Here is a 20,750-nt window from a genome sequence, read left to right on the forward strand (position 1 = left end):
CGTGTACTCGGGCCGAGCAACGAGCCCAATGTTATCCTATGGGAGACCCGAGTATTTTTGTGAAATGACCCCCCGGCAGCATGTAGAAACCCTAAAAATGTCACAAAAGTCTCAGAAGAGTGCTCAAATGACATGGCAACAGCATGGGGAAGACCCCTTGAAGCATTTATCACTCAAAAGTCACAGCTGTGAACAATTTTGTCCGCGTTTCACGCCATTTTTACGGACTCACCAGAAAACCTTCCAAAATGACCCCAAAATGATTTTTCATGGCAGAAATGTTAAGGGCACATACCCAATAGTGAGATAGAGCTGGTGTATGTTACTTTTTGAGATTAATACATGAAAGATTTTACGTGAAAACATTGTGTGGCACTCCGATGTCCCTGAGAAGAGACGTACATGAAGGCCTCTTGAGTCTAATGTGCCCATTTTGAGGAAGTGAGTCTTTGTAGTATTTTCCTTTGCCAGGGCAGTCCAAAATTGTGAGGTTCACCAATGCCCCTGCATACAGACGTGCATGAGGGCCTGTAAACCTGAAGTGCCCATTGGAAGGAAGTGGGTCTATTGTAGTATAGCCCTTAGGCAGGGCAGCCAAAAATTGGGAGGCTCCACATTGTCCCTGAATAGAGACGTGCATGATGGCCTGTAAACCTGAAGTGCCCATTGTAAGGAAGTGGGTCTATTTTAGTATAGCCCTTTGCCAGGGCAGCCAAAAATTGGGAGGCTCCACGTTGTCCCTGGATAGAGACGTGCATGATGGCCTGTAAACCTGAAGTGCCCATTGTAAGGAAGTGGGTCTATTGTAGTATAGCCCTTATGCAGGGCAGCCAAAAATTGGGAGGCTCCACGTTGTCCCTGGATAGAGACGTGCATGATGGCCTGTAAACCTGAAGTGCCCATTGTAAGGAAGTGGGTCTATTTTAGTATAGCCCTTTGCCAGGGCAGCCAAAAATTGGGAGGCTCCACGTTGTCCCTGGATAGAGACGTGCATGATGGCCTGTAAACCTGAAGTGCCCATTGGAAGGAAGTGGGTCTATTGTAGTATAGCCCTTAGGCAGGGCAGCCAAAAATTGGGAGGCTCCACATTGTCCCTGGATAGAGACGTGCATGATGGCCTGTAAACCTGAAGTGCCCATTGTCAGGAAGTGGGTGTATTATAGTATAGCCCTTAGGCAGGGCAGCCAAAAATTGGGAGGCTCCACATTGTCCCTGGATAGAGACGTGCATGAGGGCCTGTAAACCTGAAGTGCCCATTGTCAGGAAGTGGGTGTATTATAGTATAGCCCTTAGGCAGGGCAGCCAAAAATTGGGAGGCTCCACATTGTCCCTGGATAGAGACGTGCATGATGGCCTGTAAACCTGAAGTGCCCATTGGAAGGAAGTGGGTCTATTGTAGTATAGCCCTTAGGCAGGGCAGCCAAAAATTGGGAGGCTCCACGTTGTCCCTGGATAGAGACCTGTTAGGTTCTTAGTGCCTCCGTGCTTGCATTTAAAAACCGCACGTGTGTGCCTGTTGGTGGCAGCTTTCCGCTGCATTTGTGTGAGTTTTGCAAAAACTTGGATATAACGCACAAGTCTAGTGAATACACATCAGCACAGCATTGCAAAATGCGCAAGGGCGTTGTCAACGAACAAGGAAGTGGACGTGATGGTGGTGCAGGCAGAGACCGAGGTTGTGTGCAAGCTCTAATTTCGCCACAACAAAGGGCCACATCTAGTCGCTCGCACGTCCTGTCCCAAATTCTTGGGGACCGCAGCAGTACACCGCTCTTGAACCAAGACCAGTGTCAACAGGTTGTTAGTTGGATAGCGGATAATGCTTCCAGTCAGATTGGCACCACCACAAACACTCTGTCTTCCACACGGTCAAGTGTCAGTAGCCGTGATACTGCACCGCACATTTCAGAACCTGATCCTCCTTCCTACCACCAGGCCGAGTACACGTCCACGGACATTACTGATCCCACACTTGGACACTCGGAAGAGCTGTTCGTTCACGTTTCCATTCACAAATTCTGGCCTCTCGCCAGCTCCTGTTGAAGTGGGCCATGACGAGATTGTATGTACAGATGCCCAAATATTTGAGCAGCCACGTTCTCACGAAGTTGGCAACGTGTCTCAACAAGGGGTGGACGATGATGAGACACAATTGTCAGGAAGTCAGGAGGAGGAGCAGGGTGCGGAAGAGGAAGACGACGTGGTGGATGATCCAGTAACTGACCCAACCTGGCAGGAGGATATGCAGAGCGAGGACAGCAGTGCACAGGGGGAGGGAGGCTTAGCATCCCAACAGGCAGTAAGAAGCAGAGTGGTGGCCCCAGGCAGACGTCAGGCAACTGTTCCCCGGAACAACACGACACAAGGTGCCTGTACAAATGTTAGGTCTTCCCGAGTCTGGCTGTAATACTATTGTATGTATTGAGGATTTCGATTGCGTTAGGGCAATGACAACCAGAGACGAGTTCTTGGTGCAAGACGTTTATAATATGCAACCAGCAAATATGTACATAAACGGAACAAAAACACAGTAGAACATAAATACAGGAAATACCTTCCAGGGACGGAGCGAAAGGGAATTCCCGGGACCGCGCACCGGACTCCCCCAGGGAGACCACCAAGAGCGAACCCCTATACAGGGACTGTCTGGCAATCACCCCAGAAGCCCTAAATGCGCAGCAGCCGGGACACAAAAGGGCAATAGGTAAGTCCAAAAATGTCCGTACGTGATGTGAGTCCAGAGTGGTATTAAACGGAAGGAACCGGGCAGAAGTGCCGACCAAAGACGGCAAACGGAGTCCGGGCACAGCTAGATGATACCAGATGAAGTCCAGAGTCGGTGTCGGTTGTTTTCCAAGAGGATCCGAATAACAATCAGGAACCAAAAGCAGCAGGGCAGGAGCACACAGGAAGCAGTATACTCAGGCACTGGACTAAGCTTTAGGGGCGGCTTTTAAACAGATGGACAGGAAGTAGGGCAACAGAACAGAAAACTCCATGTTAACAAAGGGCAAGCTCTTTCAAAAGAAAACTGGAAAACCCGGAACTCTGACACTGGCAGTTTTTTAAGTTGGCTCCAGATGATTCTAAAAAGGCCATTTGCAACACCTGCCATGCCAGCATCAGCAGGGGTACCAAAACTAGCAGCCTGACCACCACCAGCATGATCAGGCACATGTCAGCCAAGCACCCGACTTTGTGGGAAGTACAACAGAGTCGAGGAGCAGTGCTTGCTGATGTCACTGCTACGTCTTCGCTGGTTGTGCATGCGAGCCAATCCCCTGTCCATGCTGCCTGAGAACAAGCCTCCTCCACTCCTGCACCTGCAGTTGCCTACGCAGAAAGAACACCATCATCAAGCACGTCCTTGTCCCAGCGCAGCGTTCAGTTATCCATTCAGCAAACCTTTGAACGCAGGCGCAAATACACTGCCAACACCCCACATGCCACAGTTCTAAATGCTAACATTTCGCGACTGCTTGCGCTGGAAATGTTGCCTTTTAGGCTGGTTGAGACAGAAGCATTCCGCGACCTGATGGTGGCAGCTGTCCCACGTTACTCGGTCCACAGCCGCCACTATTTCTCCCGGTGTGCCGTCCCCGCATTGCATAACCACGTGTCACAAAACATCACACGTGCCCTGAACAACGCTGTTTCAGCCAAAGTCCACCTAACCACAGACACGTGGACAAGTGCATGTGGGCAAGGCCGCTACATCTCGTTGACGTCACACTGGGTTAATATTGTGCAAGCTGGGACCCAGTCTGAGCGAGGGACGGAACACGTCCTTCACACACCAAGTTTTGCAGGCCCTACCTCAGTCAGGGTTTCACACACACTCTACAGCTCCGGAATGTCATGCTCCTCAGCCTCCTCCTCCTCCTGCGCATCCTCATCCACTTTACCCTCCACACCAGTCCCAAGCTGGAAGTGTCGCGGGCGGAGGAGGGGACGGTGCGCTCTCCCACTGCTCGGGTCCGGCTGACGCTGCTCTACGGCTGCTGCTGCTCGTTGGCTCGAGCGATGGCCGGATCCCGGGGACTCGAGCGGCGCTACTCGCCCGTGAGTGAAAAGGGGTGGTTTGGGTTTTGGGGATATTGTCCGTGACGCCACCCACGGTTGTGGTGATTGTGTGGACACCACCGCTGCTCTGGACGGGGATCCCGGGAGCCTGTGACAGGGAGCAGCTTTGTTGTTATTTCTCCCCTCCGTGGGTAGGGGGGTTGGTTGTCCCGGGGCCTGGTGATGGGGTAGAGATGGATGACAGGCGGGTTGCGGGGCCTGATGAGGTGCAGGGTCGCAGGGGCAGCGCTGTGCCGCACGGCACGGAGGTACTCACTCAGCCCAATGATGATGACACAGTTCACGGTAAAACAAGTGGCTGGATGGACGGGTCACTCGGACGGCTGCGGTTGTTCCTCCCTGCAGGTTAGTGATGACTGTCTCTCCCTGCACCTAAGTTAAGTGTTGGTAGTGATGGTTTCCCAACGGTAACCCACTCCCCGACCTGGATATGGGCCGGAGGAGCCCCTTTTGCCCACAGGCGCCGGCCCTGGGAGACGGTTGCCCTTGGCGGTGGCGGTGTCTCCCCTTCACGGTTGTACGGTTGCCTTCTATCTGGACTTGGCTGTTTGGAAACCCTGAGGTTCCCTTCACTAACGGATTTGGCAAATTCACGGCGACACCAAGCCTTGCCGGGATCCGAAAGTCCTCTGCCAATGGTGCTGGCTTCTCTTTGTATACCGGTCCGGTACGGCCGGGTCACCACCCGTCCACGGTCCTTACGGCAGACTCCAATCGGCCTCCACTGCAGACGGTCACCACATCCTGCCAACCTTGCTGTCCTGTCCGGGCCACACACCCGGACCAACTTCAGGCTCTTTGCTGTCACTTTTCTCCTCTCTACTACTTTCCTCCTTCCACTTCCTTAGCTTAACTCTCACTGCCTGTGTTTTCCCTCCTCCTCGGTGGGTGGAGACCAACCGCCTGGCTCCACACCCTGGTGTGGACAACAGCCCCTGGGGAAGGCAACAAGGATTTTGTGTTTTGACTATGATATGCCTGCAGGGAGTGTGGGGTGTTTAAGTGTTGTGCTCTGTGGCCCCTGGCTTGTCCAGGGCGACACAGAAGCACTGCAGCACTGCCTCGGCGAAGCGGCAACAGGCAGTGCTGAAGCTAATCTGCATAGGTGACAAACCCCACAATGCAGAAGAGGTGTGGACAGCTCTGAAACAGCAGGCAGATCACTGGCTCACAACTCTGAACCTAAAGCCAGGAAAGGTCGTGTGTGACAATGGCCGGAACCTGGTGGCGGCTTTGAGGCGAGGCCAGCTGACACATGTTCCATGCGTGGCCCATGTGCTCAACCTCGTGGTTCAGCGGTTTCTAAAGTCATACTCAGAGCTGTCTGATCTGCTGGTAAAAGTTCGCCGCCTGTCTGCACATTTTCGAAAGTCACCTACTGCTTCAGCCGGCCTTGCCGGCTTAAGACGCCGTTTGCATCTTCCGGCACACAGACTGGTGTGTGATGTCCCCACGCGTTGGAATTCAACTCTGCACAAGTTGGTCAGGATATGTGAGCAGAAGAGGGCAGTTGTTGAGTACCTGCATCACCTAAGCCGTCGGGAAATGGGTCAAACTCCACACATAACACCTGAGGAGTGGAGATGGATGTCCGACCTATGCACCATCCGCCAAAACTTTGAGGACTCCACCAAGATGGTGAGCGGCGATGACGACATTATTAGCGTCACCATACCGCTTCTCTGCCTTCTAAAATGGTCTCTGCTCAAAAAACAACCATGATGCATTGCAGGCGGAGCGCGATGAGTTTGAGCAAGAAACAGTAGTGGGTGTGGGTGATGATAACACACAGCCCAGCCTCGTCTCATCACAACGTGCAGTGGAGGACTATGACGAGGAGGAGGATGAAGACATGGAGCAACTCTCTGGCCAAATTGAGGATATGACATGCAGTCATATCCTCGGTTCAGCGTGGCTGGCCAGAGGACAGGGTAGATGATGAGGAGGAGGAGGAGGAGGACAGCATGTTCAGTCATCGTGTTGGTCAGGATACTGAAGTGATGGCTGTTAAGAGTCTGGCACACATGGCTGACTTTATGGTAAGCTGCCTGTCTCGTGACCCTCGCGTTAAGAACATCTTGGCCGACAATCATTACTGGTTGGTAACACTGTTAGACCCACGCTAAAAGGAGAACTTTATGTCTCTTATTCCCGAGGCGGAGAGGTCAGGCAAAATGCAGCAGTTCCAGAAGGCCATAGTCACGGAAGTAGGCAAAGCATTCCCCTCACAAAACGCTAGCGGCATAGGTCAGGAATCAGTGGACAACCAAGGCGTACAGCCGAGAGGGGCACAAGTCCAATCCGCCAGAGGTAGGGGAACAGTCTTTAAGATGTGGGACAGTTTTCTCAGCCCCTCACATACCACAGCCCCTGAGGTGAGGGGTAGTGCCACAAGAAATCCTAAGTTTGCCCAGATGCTCAAGGAGTACCTTGCAGATCAAACAACTGTACTCCGACATTCCTCTGTGCCTTACAATTAATGTGTATCCAAGCTGGACACGTGGCATGAATTGGTTCTCTACGCCTTGGAAGTCCTGGCCTGCCCTGCCGCTAGCGTTTTGTCAGAGCGTGTTTTTAGTGCCGCAGGTGGAATCATTACAGATAAACGCACCCGCCTGTCAACTGTAAATGCTGACAGGCTGACTCTGATCAAGATGAACAAGGGTTGGATTTGGCCTGACTTCACCACACACACCAACAGCAAATTACAGCGGAATTTAAAGTTTGTAACGGGAATTTGCCATGTACCTCCACTCACCCATGGTAACACACTTCTGGACTTTGGCTAATCGCTGGACTGCTCCTCCTTCTCCTCATGCGCCATCATGGTGACCGTTACAATAGTTAAGCCGTTGTTTCAGGTATACCCCCAGTGGTAAATTTTTTCGCCCATTCTTTCTGAATGGGCATTACAACGACAGGAGACCCGCTCCTTTGCAATGGGAACAATGTTTTGAGGCCCTCATGCACATCTCTATCCAGGGACAATGTGGAGCCTCCCAATTTTTGGCTGCCCTGCCTAAGGGCTATACTACAATAGACCCACTTCCTTACAATGGGCACTTCATGTTTACAGGCCATCATGCACGTCTCTATCCAGGGACAATATGGAGCCTGACGCTGCCACCGACTGCCACACACATGCTGTTTTTAAATGCAAGCACGGACGCAATAAGAACCTAACTGGTTTTTAGGAGCGACAATTACTGAGAAGTCTGACACTATCAGACACTGCTGACTGACGTGTATTATACACTAGACTTGTGCGTTATATAATAGTTTGTGCAAAACGCGCACCTGTACGCTGCCACCGACTGCCACACACGTGCTGTTTTTAAATGCAAGCACGGACGCAATAAGAACCTAACTGGTTTTTAGGAGCGACAATTACTGAGAAGTCTGACACTATCAGACACTGCTGACTGACGTGTATTATACACTAGACTTGTGCGTTATATAATAGTTTGTGCAAAACGCGCACCTGTACCCTGCCACCGACTGCCACACACGTGCTGTTTTTAAATGCAAGCACGGACGCAATAAGAACCTAACTGGTTTTTAGGAGCGACAATTACTGAGAAGTCTGACACTATCAGACACTGCTGACTGACGTGTATTATACACTAGACTTGTGCGTTATATAATAGTTTGTGCAAAACGCGCACCTGTACCCTGCCACCGACTGCCACACACGTGCTGTTTTTAAATGCATGCACGGACGCAATAAGAACCTAACTGGTTTTTAGGAGCGACAATTACTGAGAAGTCTGACACTATCAGACACTGCTGACTGACGTGTATTATACACTAGACTTGTGCGTTATATAATAGTTTGTGCAAAACGCGCACCTGTACCCTGCCACCGACTGCCACACACGTGCTGTTTTTAAATGCAAGCACGGACTCAATAAGAACCTAACTGGTTTTTAGGAGCGACAATTACTGAGAAGTCTGACACTATCTGGACTGTTTTACACTGTGTACACCAGCCCCAGATATGATGAAGGCTGGTATACGGTCACCACTACCCTGCCTGCCTGCCTGCCTGTATACTGCTACAATAGTCCTGACAAGGACTCTTCTGGTCAATAGCCTGTATTCCGACCTGGCTATACCCTGCCTGTATATAGCAACAATAGTCCTGAGAAGGACTCTGCTACTGTACTCCGACCTGGCTATACCCTGCCTGCCTGTATACAACTAGAATAGTCCTGAGAAGGACTTCTGGTCACACTGTTTGCAGCCCTGCTCCGGAACTAACTATAAAGGGCCGCAAAGCTTTCCCTGAATCAGCGACACTCTCCCTGCACTGACTGTCTGGATAGCTGTGAGCAGAGCACAGCGCGCCGGCCGATATAAAGGCTCGGTCACGCTGTGCAGGCCGGCCAATCACTGCAATTCCACAACTAACAGGGCTGTGGCATTGCAGTGGTCTGCCAGCCAATCCCTGCATGAGGGCTGGCTCTCAAAAGAGCGCCAACATGCAGAAATGAAGACCACGAGTACAGCACGAGTATCGCGAGATTACTCGGTCCCCGCCGAGCAGCCCGAGTACAGCGATACTCGTGCGAGTACCGAGTAGTTACAAGCATGCTCGCTCATCACTACCCGTGACGTCATGACCCATGTGATAGTTGAGCCATGGAGACCACGGGACGCTTTTGACGCGACGTGGGGAGCCAGCGGGCAGCACAGCAGGCATGCACACTAGGCAGATTCTCATACATAGAAAGAAAATTAAGATATTCAAACCCATTACGCCTCCATATAAACAACCCCACGTTACAAACAGATTATACACCGCAGCATTATTGTAAGAAATATCACCGATCTCAGCAAAATTAGTACATTGCAGTAAAAAGATAGTAATAATACAGCAGACATCATGTCAATAAAAATAGAAAAAAATAGAAAAAACAGAAAAAACATTACAAATAACATCCAAATGATTTTGGTAAACAATATATATACTATGAACATTGTTCAATAACCCATATTACATTGTGACACATTCACCAATACAATGTATCCAAATCGCAACCCATTACATAACAGGATCATAGAACAATGATAATATTTTTTAGGGATAAAATCCTCTTCTTGTCTTTGAATAAATGCCACGGGAAGATAAGCTCCAAAGTATAAATGCAAAGGTAGTGCTCCCACATAGACAAAAACCAGACATTGGTAACCTAATGGACTAAAAAAACAAACAGTTAAAATCACATAGAAACCACCCACCACTTTCACCTACTTAAAACCAGGTATATCTATAGATGCTCATCAAGAAAAAACCAGGAGAACCATATGCACTGAAAAGCCACATGTACCACCCTACAGGAAAGCTGAAAACCCCATATTTTCATTTAAACCATTGGGGGTCAATGTCCCAAGTCTGTATATCCATTTACTTTCGACTTGGGCAAGAATCTTACCCAAGTCTCCCCCTCTCGTTCCCATAGAAACCAGATCTATACCTTTGACTTTCAACAAGGTAGAATAACAACAATGAAATTTCTTGAAATGTCTTGGAATAGTTTTTAGAAGGCTATCATCGTTGATACCTTTGGCCTTCTCTATATCCAAACAATGTTCGCGGATCCTAATTTTCAGCTCCCTCGTGGTCAAACCGATGTAAACCTTTTTACACGGGCATTCAGCTCTATAGATAACCCCCTTTGATTAACACGTAATTCGATGACTGATATCGAACTCCCGTGATCCATCAAAATTGTGAAATCTCTTGGCTTTGACAAGATTGGCACACGCCTTGTATAAACCGCAAGGAAAAAAGCCAAGCGGTAACGGTTGACTGGACATACCCACCCGAGATGGTTCGTAGTGGCTATGAACCAGCATGTCTCTTAGATTTTTTGCACGCTTAGCCACCATAGATGGTCGTGATGGGAGAATTGTTCTCAAAATTGGATCCGTCATAAGAATATTCCAATGTTTCTGAACAATCGTTTTCAACCCATCCCACTTGTTGTTATAAGTTGTGATGAGACGCACCATTGGATCACTCCTATTGCTATCTTTAATGACATTGGAGAAGAGAAGAGAGTTCCTGGACGATTTTCTTGCCCTTTTGAAGCCTTATTTAATAACTCTCCGACTGTAGCCTCTAGTTTCAAATCTATGTGCCAGTTCCTCTGAATGAGTCATAAAGCTGGCATCATCCGAACAGATCCTTCTAATTCTGAGGAACTGGCTGTTGGGGGTCCCCTTGATGGTACTTTTGGGGTGAGCAGAGGACGCAAGTAATAACGAATTGGTGGCCGTAGGCTTGCGAAAAACTTCTGTAAACAGAAGACCATCAGGTAATGCAACAATCCTCAAATCCAAAAAGTTAATTGTACGACCATATTCAAAGGTAAGCTTAATGTTCAAATTGTTATGATTTAAACATTGCATAAACTCCTGAAGACCACAAACATCACCCTCCCAAATAAACAGAACATCGTCAATATACCTAACCTTTTTTGGCGAATTTCACATTGTGTACTTAGTCCCACCTTTTGATGGTGTCCCGTTAGGGGGTGGGACCTACACCAGAAAAGTCATTGGTATATGCTATGCACTAGTAGCTTTTGAGTCGGGACCATGGATACAAAACTATGTAAGGTAGTTAACACAAAGGAGGACAGTTTGCAACTACAGATGGATTTGAGTAAATTGGAGAATTGGGCTGAAAAATGGCAAAGGAGGTTTAACACAGATAAGTGTAAGGTTATGCACATGGGAAGGAGAAATAGATGCTACGATTACTTACTAAATGGAAAACTGCTGGGGAAATCAGACATGGAAAAAGACTTAGGCATATTAGTCAATAAGAAGCTAAATTGTAGTGCCCAGTGTCAGGCAGCAGCCACCAAAGCAAATAGGGTGATGGGATGCATTAGAAGAGGTCTGGGTGCATGAGATGAAAACATCATTCTCCCTCTGTACAAATCACTCGTCAGACCACACTTGGAGTATTGTGTGCAATTTTGGGCGCTGGTGCTCAAGAAAGACATTACTGAACTTGAAAGGGTACAGAGGCGGGCTACGAAAATAATAAATGGAGTGGGTGCATTACAATACACGGAAAGGTTATCAAAATTAGGTCTATTTACTCTAGAAAAGAGAAGACTTAGGGGAGACCTAATAAATATGTACAAGTATTTCAGAGGGCCATATAGAGATCTCTCCCATGATCTGTTTGTACTAAGGACTATAACAAGAACAAGGGGGCATTCTCTACGATTGGAGGAAAGAAAATTCCTACATCAGCATAGAAGAGGGTTCTTCACGGTAAGAGCAGTGAGGCTCTGGAACTCTCTTCCTGAGGAAGTGGTGATGGCCAACTCACTGAATGAATTTAAGAGAGGAATGGATGCTTTTCTTGATAGCAAAAGTATAGAAGGTTATAAATAGCATAATCTTACAGGTAGATAGAAGAGCGACCAAGATTATTAGAGGAATGGGTGGGCTGCAATACCAAGACAGGTTATTAAACTTGGGGGTTATTTAGTTTGGAAAAACAAAGGCTTAGGGGGGAGATAATCACAATGTATAAACATATGAGGGGACAGTACAAAGACCTTTCCAAAGATCTCTTTACACCTAGGAATGCGACTGGAACACGGGGGCATCTGCTACGTCTTGAGGAAAGAAGGTTTAATCATAATCACAGATGAGGATTCTTTACTGTACGAGCAGTGAGACTATGGAACTCTCTGCCGCATGATGTTGTAATGAGTGATTCACTACTAACATTTAAGCAGAGCCTGGATGCCTTTCTTGAAAAATGTAATATTACCAGTTATGTATATTAGATTTTATGACAGGGTGTTGATCCAGGGAACTAGTCTGATTGCCGTGTGTGGAGTCAGGAAGGAATTTTTTTCCCCATTGGAGCTTGTTTGCCACATTGGGTTTTTTTGCCTTCCTCTGGATCAACATGTTAGGCTACGGGTTGAACTAGATGGACTTAGAGTCTCCCTTCAACCTTAAAAACTATGAAACTATGAGGGGATTAATTGGTTTCACTATGTTACCAACGGAACATGCTTTTGCTGCGCTCTGATTGAGTTTTGCACATGGTGACTTATTACATATATGTACTGCTTCAGGATGGGGATCCACCTGGATGGCAATTAATTACTTATATACAGAGTACATAATGTGCAATACTTGTCTATGGGTTGCAGCAATGCATTTAGTTTCTTCAATAAACCCAGAGTTATGCTGGCACAGGTGTATACTCTCTAACCTGTAAAAAATAGTGACTTTTGTTTGTCATAATTTTGATATTTATTGTGACTTATTTCAAATTTTCCTGTCTGTGTCCCTCTTTGTATTCGGTGCCTTTTGCTCGTTTTTAAATATTTTTAATGAATATTAATAAAGGTGTTTTTATTGTTTTTTTGCGTCACTCCTTTAATTTGGACATCTACTGATGTCCATGGTTGTATTTAATCATGCTATATGGAGTGCTATTTGCTATTAAATAGGACATGAGGCTGCTAACCATATTTGTATGCTGTTTTTTGAACAGTTGGTCCAAATTCAATATGGATTTTAAAGCCAGGGAAACGAGCTGGCTTTCTAAAGCTTCTACACTATTTAGGAAAGGTGCCGTTACAAGTTTACCCCAGGTGTCATGCACATGTAAATGCTTCAAAAACCAGTGAACGGCCTCTAAGACTTCATTATGGTTTTTGCTTGTGCATAGAGAATTGACATCTAATGTCACGAGTAGGGATGGAACAGGGATCTGGTGTAGCTCCGTCAGTGTCTCCAGAAAATGAAAAGTATCTTTGAGATACTAGGGTGTCAGATGGATAAATGGTGATAAGATTTTTTCTATGGTTCTGGCTAGAGGTGATAACACAGAATCGGTGGAGGCGACTATGGGTCTGCCGGGGGGACTGGGGAGATGTTTATGTATCTTGGGGAGGGTGTAGAAAACTGGGGTAATGGGATGTGGATTGCTGAGAAAATCTCTTAATTTGAGGTCAATAGATAGATTTATCAGACAGTTGGCTTATTATTTCCGAGATGTAATATTACATCTCGGAATTAATAAGCCAACTGTCTGATAAATCCACCTACAAACCGCTTCCACGTGACCCCACCAGTCAGATTGCCTCCCTCATTAGAACCACGGCCCAACATCATTTTGAACGTGGTACTATTGACCTCAAATTAAGAGATTTTCTCAGCAATCTACATCCACGTGACATTAGATGTCAATTCTCTATACACAAGCATAAACCATAATGAAGGCTTAGAGGCCGTTCACTGTTTTTTTGAAGAATTTACTACTTTACCAACTGACAATAGGAATTTTTGCATAGACTTACTCCGGATCATTCTGGAACAGAATTTTTTTCTTTTCCAGGACCAGTTTTATGTTCAGCGTAGGGGGACCGCGATGGGAAGTAACGTCGCGCCCCCCTACGCTAACATCTTCATGGCATTTTTTGAGGACAGATACATACATTCCCATCCCCTGATTCTACGCCATGCCCTATTATAGCGTAGATATATCGATGATATATTCATGATTTGGGATGGCGACCTTGACTCACTACTCAAATTTTTCGAAGAAATCAATACGCTTTTACCAGGCCTTTCATTCACTATCCATCACAGCATGGACAGAATTAATTTCTTGGACTGTATGGTCATCAAAAACAGTGACGGTATCATCTCCACCGACATCTATATAAAACCCACGGACAGGAACAGCATGCTCCACTTTACCAGTAACCACCCAAAACACACCAAAAATTCTCTTCTGATAAGCCAACACACTAGGGTTGATAGAATAGTGAGTGATAAGGACACCCGTACTTTGAGACATACGGAAATGAGCAATAAGTTCAAACAGAGAGGCTATCCCAACAACATAGCCAATAAAACTACATCTTCCTCACGTAACCTACAAACACAACCTGACCGTGTCTCTCTGATCAACATGTATCATCCATTCTCTCCACTGATCAAACAGATTGTCCTCAAACATTGGCCGCTTCTTAGGCTCTCCTATCCACAGGTCAGTGAATTCCAGACACCCCCTTTGTTTTGCTACAAAAAATCACCCAACATTAGAGATAAACTGGTTAGGGCTTACATTGGTTCCTCCACTCGAGCACCCAAACAGAGATTTCTCAACAATACACAATTTGGCACCTTCCCGTGCCTTAGATGTGCGCAGTGCTCAAATATCATCAAAGGTAATTCCTTCTCACATCTTAGAATCAGCAAACTTTTTCCGATTAAGGATTTTTTTACCTGCGACAGCTCCTTTGTTGTCTACTATATTAAATGTCCTTGCGATCTCGGATATGTTGGCGAGACGACCCAACATATCCGAGACCGCATTAATAAGCACAAGTCCGATATAAGATGTGGACGGACGGACGATGCTGCCTATCCCCTATCATTTTGTATCAGCCGGGCACAAGATCTCCCAACTTAGATTCCAGGTGATTGACCATGTTGGTGTTAACCGCAGAGGGGGTGATAGAGTTAAGCTGCTCCGAGAAAGAGAAGCAAAATGGATCCACACTTTGGGTACCCTCGAGCCCTATGGACTAAATTGCAAGTACGAACAGGGTTTCTAATATATATCCCCATACATTAACACTGGTTTCATTTCAGTACCTAACAACTATTATATTTGCCTTGGTGTCTATATTGTGTCCACATGAGTCACTTGTTGTTTATTGCCTTGTTACTATGGCAACTCGCTTTACCCATAGATGTCCTCATTCACAGGCAAATTCCTTCTGTCTCTCATTGCCCCATCCTATTGATTAAAGGATACTACTGGTGTTTAATTTTCTCCCAATTGATAAATATCCTATATGAACAATGTGTTTATTCTATATACATTTGTGTACTCCGTTATATGCATAATATTTACTATATTTTCTTGTATACATTTTAATTTCTATTTTCATTCCTTGCAGAATTAGCACCACCACTGCAGAAGTACACCTCTGTCAACTATCAGACCACCAATCAGTCTGTCACAGTTTCCTATCACAGAAGCTGCATCTCCGTTCCCAGGATTTTCGGTTATTACCACCATGTGACCCTTAAACACGCCCTCCTGGATGTATGTGCGCTCCACTGTCTCACTTCCGCGTTCCACGTAGCGGTAGTGACGCGCTCTCCTTCCCTGACATGCACTGGTACACTTAACATCACCTGCACGATTGCGTAACGTCACTTCCGGTTTCCCATAAAGCAAAACCGGAAGTGACGTAGCGGTACCGTCCCAGATAAAAATGCTCTCCCCTCACACTTCCATACCTCACAGGACACACAAGACGCTCGTGGCTACCACCACTGCACTACAGGCACCTGGTGGGTGACTCACCTAGATGATCAGAGCCCATCATAATTCATAGAGCTCTCTTGCTTAATCCACCTTCCTCTTTCTCCCACTATTAGTAGCCTGGTAATCTCTGGACTCATTACCAAACATTACCTATGGATAGCTTTCCCAAGTTAACCCCTTGAAGTCACAGGTACTAACCATTTCAACTGATATCATTGACATATGACTATAGACTATATGCTAAATCCTGGTCCCTCTATATCTAGACAGCCAGAGACCTGCAACTGCCAATTTGTCTACACATATGTCTACCTGAGATACCTCCTTGCTGATGTGGGAAATTTCACTGTTGATGTGGTAAACTCCCTTGCTTTCTAACTTAGGTAATGTTTTCATGAAGTATTGCTATGGACCCTAGTCATTATCCCTTATCTGTTTTACCATGAGACTTGCCTCCCCCCCTTCTTTCTCCTCCTTTTCCCACCTCTGACTTTCTCCTCTTTTCTTTTTCATATTTTACCCAACATAAGGTACAGCAATATACCATTAGAGACCCACATTTTCTACATGATACCAGACCATGCGGGATTTGCATATACCAATTGAGGTACTTACCTTGTTTCCTCGTCTCTGTCACCTTATGTCACATATCTCTCCTTATGGCTCATACCGATTACGTATATAGATCATCCTCACCAACCCCGAGGACATCCACTCTCCTATCTTCTACATTCAGTCACAATATAGAAGCGTCTACTTGATCACCTGATTGATCAGTTTTCTTTATATACATGTATCAAATCAAATATAGACTCTCATAGGATCTCAGGACCTTTACTACCACAGCCCTTTGACATTTGACATCTTTCCTCCTTCCACAGTAAATTGCTGCTAAGCATGTATTTCCAATCGAATAACCCTGTACACTACTGCCGCTTCGACCTTTGCGACTATGTGACTATATATATATGGTACGTTCCTACGCACTTTCACGCTATATTCCTGACTCACTAGAGACCGGATATAATCTATTATCTCCTCCTATAACAGGCTGATTATGTACATCTGTACTCCACATATTACCTGCTGAATCTAGGTGAGTCCCCCTACCAAATGTGTCACACCTATTTGACACCACACATTGCTCACCACCACTGTTTTACCTGCACAATCCCCCTTTTTCCATGATGGTCTTAGCTCCACATATCTACGGCATCACCATGGACCCTTAAGATGCTGCTGTTTTGCTTCTTCCCATCGTCTTCTCCATTCCATTGTTGTACTATAATATTTGAATGTCAAATATGCCCATACAATTATATTGATGGATGTCCTTTTATTTTGTTTCTTGTTTTGTCACTTTGTAAATTTGTATCCAGTCTGTCGACCTGAGGAAGGCCTTTCAGGCCGAAACGTCATCACCTGGCGGACATTATTTTGTACAGCACTTTCTTCACGATTTTTTGCACTAATAAAACAAAAGGATCTGAAATCAATTTTTTTCGTGTATTTACTTCAACATACCTACTGGAAACGATTAGTGTGCCGGAGTTACCCTCCTTTTGTTAACATTTTTCTCCTGAGCACCTACATGTGGTGATGCGAGGTCTTTTTCTCTATTATTAAAAAGTACAACTTGTCCCATAAAAAAAGAAGCCCTCATATGGCTATATTGACTGAAAAATAAAACAGCTTCATATCCCCTTCATGCACTTACTGTTAGGGATGGGCAACCCCCCCGTTGTTCGGTGTTTGGCAGCCTCACCCGAACGTTTTGTAAAGTTCGCGTTTGGGTTCTGAGCTAAGGCGAACTTACGTTCGAACACCGAACTTGGAGTTTACAGTTATGTCATGGGGCGGGGGGGCTGTAAAATAAAGAAAATACAGTTAATAATAAACATTGTCATTATACTTACAGGTCCCGTGACACGTCCTCTATCTCCCACCGCTTCTCCTTCTGATCATCGCTGTGCCCTCCCGGTAACTAGCACTGATGATAGCACCTTCCGTGATGTCATACCTATGTGACCAGTCACGTTGTATTACCTCGTTGCAGACCGGTCACATGGCTATGACGTCATGCTAGGTCGTTTCAGTGCATCTCGCCGGTACACGGTGCTCGCCCAAGCAACTCAGTACTTGGTTTACTCGGCGAGCGCCGTGTACAGGCGAGGTTCTCTGGCACAAGGTCGGCTCCCCGTCCCTGCATGTCGGCGCTCTTTACAGAGTCAGCCCACTTGCAGGGATTGGCTGCCACAGCCAGTGAATAGCGGCTTCGGGAATCAGGTGATCGGAGATCACCCTAGCTATAGTAACCCGCCCGTCAGGTTATTATTGCAACGGTGGCAGCAGTGACGTCACCTCTTACCAACCTGCAGCTTCTGCTCACTCACTGAGTGATTACACTGCACGAGGAGCAGAAGTGTTCTTCCTCCCATCCCGTGGTGTCTGATATAGCAGAGCTGCATGGGTTGAAGGAGAAAGAAGACAGAAGACCAGGATTGTGGAGGGGTGAGAGGGAGTAATAAACATGGAGTCATTAAGTGTGTCTATGTATTTATTTCTAATAAAGTATTTTTTTTCTGTGTGGTGTGTTTTTTTTAACCCTTTATTGGAGATTCTTAATGGCCGGGTCAAACTTGCCTGACATTAAGAATTTCTGGCTTAATACTAGCTAGTAAAACAAAGCTAGTATTATCCCCTTATTACCCAGCGTGGCACCTGTCACCATGGCCGCTGGAAGAGTTGGATACCGCGCCAGAAGATGGCGCTTCTATAAAAGCGCCATTTTCTGGGGCGGCTACAGACTGCAATTTGCAACGGGGGGGCCCAGAAAGCTTGGGCCAACCTGCGCTGAGGATTCCAATCCCCAGCTGCCTATAATTGTACCTGGCTGGACACAAAAATTGGGTGAAGCCCATGTCATTTGTTTTAATTATTTCATGAAATTCATGAAATAATTAAAAAAAAAAGCTTCCCTATATTTTTGGTTCCCAGCTGGGTACAAATAAGCAGCTGCGGGTTGGGGGCAGCCCATAGCTGCCTGCTGTACCTGGCTAGCATACAAAAATATGGCGAAGGCCACATCACTTTTTTTTAGTTTTTTGGCAAAGAACTTTAAAAAAAAAAAAAAAAAGGGCTTCCCTGGATTTTCCATTGCCAGTGAAGGTAATACCAAGCAGTGGGGGTTAACAGCCAGTATCTGCTTGTATTACCCTTAGCTAGCAATAGAAAATGCAGCAGGAGCCCACGTATATTTTTTTACTTATTTATTTAAATAACTAAAAAAAAATGGGCTTCCCTGTATTTTGATTGCCTGACATCATAGTACTGTAAAAATAAATAAATCATTAAAAAAATGACGTAGCGCTCTGCGGTATTTTTGATTCTCAGCGCAGATAAAGCAGACGGCTAGGGGCTGCCACCACCATCTGCCTGATTTGATTTACCTTGGCTGGCAATCAAAATACAGAGAAGCCCATTAATTTTTTTTAATTAAAAAAAAAAATAGAAAAAAAAAAATGCATGGGCTCCCGCCATATTTTGATCGCCAGTCAGGTAAAGCTAGGCAGCTGGGGGCTGGGATTCTCAGAAGCCCGCAGCCGCCCCTTGTTTCTTAGTGCCATTTCCAGGCGCTATACCCGGCGCGTCCAGCGGCCGTGATGGTGGTGGCATGCTGGGTAATAAAGGGGTTAATACCAGCTTTGTATTCTCAGGTAGTACTAAGCCTGAAATTCATTGTGTCACTTCAAATTAGACATGGCCACCATGAATTTCTAGGAAACAGTAAAAAAAAACACAACACAGAGACATTTTTTTTATTAGAAATAAAACAAAAAAAACCTTTAGACTACATCTTTATTATAAAAAAAATCCTTAGTCCGACTTAATCCACTGGGACAGAAAAGTCAACTCTGCTTCATCACTGTGCACAGACACAGTCTATACACAGTGAGAAGCAAAGCACAATGTCAACTCTGCTTCATCAGTGTGCACAGACAGTGTCTACACACAGTGAGAAGTAAAGCGCAAAGTCAACTCTACTACATCAATGTGCACAGACAGTGTCTATACACAGTGAGAAGCAAAGCGCAAAGTCAACTCTGCTTCATCACTGTGCACAGACAGTCTATACACAGTGAGAAGCACAGAGAGCTGTTATGATCCGGAACCATGGAAGACCACCATAAATCATTGGTAAAAAGTGACAAGAGCATTGGCAACTAATCTGGCCGCCATCCCCTTACTAACCATCAACACTAAAAGTAGCCAAGGGGTGAACTAACATCCTGTGCACCGCGAACCCAGCCGGAGAACTAGCTATCCTAAAGGAAGGAAAGATGAATAACTCTCTGCCTCAGAAAATAGATAAAGACTAGCAAGCCCCCCACATTCAAAGACTGCGGTGATATAGGAAAACACAATACACAGATAGATGATAGGATTAGCAAAAGGTGAGGCCCTACTGACTAAATAGGACAGGATAGGATAGGGACTGATGGTGGCCAGAGAAAAACCCTGCAAAAATCCAAAAACCTGATACTACAAAAAGCCCTCAGATCGCTAGATCTGAACTCCGTCCTATACCAGGCGCTCTTGTCATACCAATGAACAGAAAGCAGGAACCATTACAAATTCAAGAAGCAACAAACACATGGATTTATAGGAGCAATACTCCAAACATAGCTGCAGGGAGCTTACCAGCTAAGCAACTGAGAGGGAAGATCCCTGCATGCAAATAAACTGAAAACAACCACAGTAAATGACAAACTCAGATAAGAGCAAAAAGAACCAAACAACAAATAAAGAGCCAAGCACTTATCTGAGGTAGATGTGGTCTGGAGCAGGATGAAGCAGGCTGGTGTACAAAGAACAACTGACATCCGGCATAGCCTGCTAGCAGACCAGGGTTTAAATAGGCAGAGAGTTAGCAATGGAAACGCCCATTGCTCAACACACCTGGTCTCTGTCCAAACCATTCCTGGCCACAAGAGGGAGCCTCACAGCAGCAAAAGCATAACTGACATTCACAACAGAGAGCCATGTCAGGTCTGCTACATCACTCTGGACAGAGCGAAGAAGCAGAGGCTAACAGTGAGGGGATGATTGCACTTACATCTCGCATTGCATCACCCCACTCTCAGGACAGGAGCACCTTAGCTGCATGGGAATACATGCAGCTGACCCGCTGCCGTCAGGAGATTGTGCGCCGTGATGCAATGACACTCGCATCATGGCGCACCAAGACCTTTAATGACGTCATTCTCACGTGACCAGTCTGTAGCCAATGAGGTAATACAACATTCACACGTGACTGGTCACATGGGTATGA

At 46.1% G+C, this 20,750-nt stretch overlaps 1 protein-coding gene across 1 annotated transcript in view; it reads left to right on the plus strand.

The window, feature by feature from the left end:
• Nucleotides 1-20,750, plus strand: part of LOC142250590 (rho GTPase-activating protein 6-like) — a 194,731-nt gene that overhangs the window by 152,302 nt on the left and 21,679 nt on the right. The window lies entirely within an intron of this gene.

Source organism: Anomaloglossus baeobatrachus, chromosome 9 (assembly GCF_048569485.1).
Source record: "Anomaloglossus baeobatrachus isolate aAnoBae1 chromosome 9, aAnoBae1.hap1, whole genome shotgun sequence".
NCBI lineage: Eukaryota > Metazoa > Chordata > Amphibia > Anura > Aromobatidae > Anomaloglossus > Anomaloglossus baeobatrachus.